Below are 1078 nucleotides of genomic sequence, written 5' to 3' on the forward strand. Positions count from 1 at the left end.
TTAAAATGTTTGTAAAATGCAAGCATTAAGTTAAAATATAAAAAATAGCAATATAAAATAAGTCACCCTGGCCAGATAAAATCCAATAATATTAACAGTTAAAATAACGCTTAAATAAAAAGATCTTCGCCTGGTGCCGAAAAACAAATAATGGTGGCGCCAGGCGGACCTCTCTGGGGAGCGCATTCCATAGATTTGGCGCCACCGCAGAGAAAGCCCTCCTCCGAGTACCCACCCTCCTGATTTCTTTCACGGAGGGTTCCCGGAGAAGGGCCTTTCCCGCAGATCTCAAGGGGCGGGCGGGCATATATGGATGTAAGCGTTCCTTCAGGTAACCAGGACCCAAGCCATTTAGGGCTTTATAGGTCATCACCAACACCTTGAATTAGGCCTGGACTTCAGTGGGAAGCCAGTGAAGCTGTCGGAGGCCTGGAGTCATGTGAACATACCACCCAGACCCCGTCAGCAGCCTGGCAGCTCTATTTTGAACCAATTGAAGTATCCGGACCGTCTTCAAGGGTAGCCCCACGTAGAGCGTGTTGCAGAAGTCAAGGTGGGAAGTCACCAGCGCATGTGTCACTGTCGCCAGGCAGTCGTACTCCAGGTAGGGGCGCAGCTGATGAATCAGCCGAAGCTGGAGGAAAGCGCTCCTCGCCACTGCTGTCACCTGAGCTTCCAGTGAAAGCTCCGGGTCAAGGAGCACTCCCAGGCTGTGGACCTTGTCCCTAAGAGGGAGGGCAACCCCATTCAGCACAAGGTTCAATTCACCCTCTCCGAAGCCTGATCCGCCAACCAACAGGACCTCCGTCTTGTTGGATTGAGCTTCAGTTTATTGGCCCTCATCCAGCCCATTACCTCGGCCAGGCACCGGTTCAGTACAGCCACTGCCTCACCTGGATTGGTGGAAAACGAGAGGTAGAGCTGGGTATCATCAGCGTACTGATGATTCCGCAGCCCACACCTCCTGATGACCTCTCCCAGCGGTTTCATGTAGATGTTGAACCCCAAAGGGGACAAAATGGACCCCTGCAGTACTCCATGGCATAGCTGCCATGGCGCAGAGCCATAGTCCCCCAAC

The sequence above is a fragment of the Varanus komodoensis genome, unplaced genomic scaffold (assembly GCF_004798865.1).
Source record: "Varanus komodoensis strain SLA01 unplaced genomic scaffold, ASM479886v1 scaffold3312, whole genome shotgun sequence".
In the NCBI taxonomy this organism is placed as follows: domain Eukaryota; kingdom Metazoa; phylum Chordata; class Lepidosauria; order Squamata; family Varanidae; genus Varanus; species Varanus komodoensis.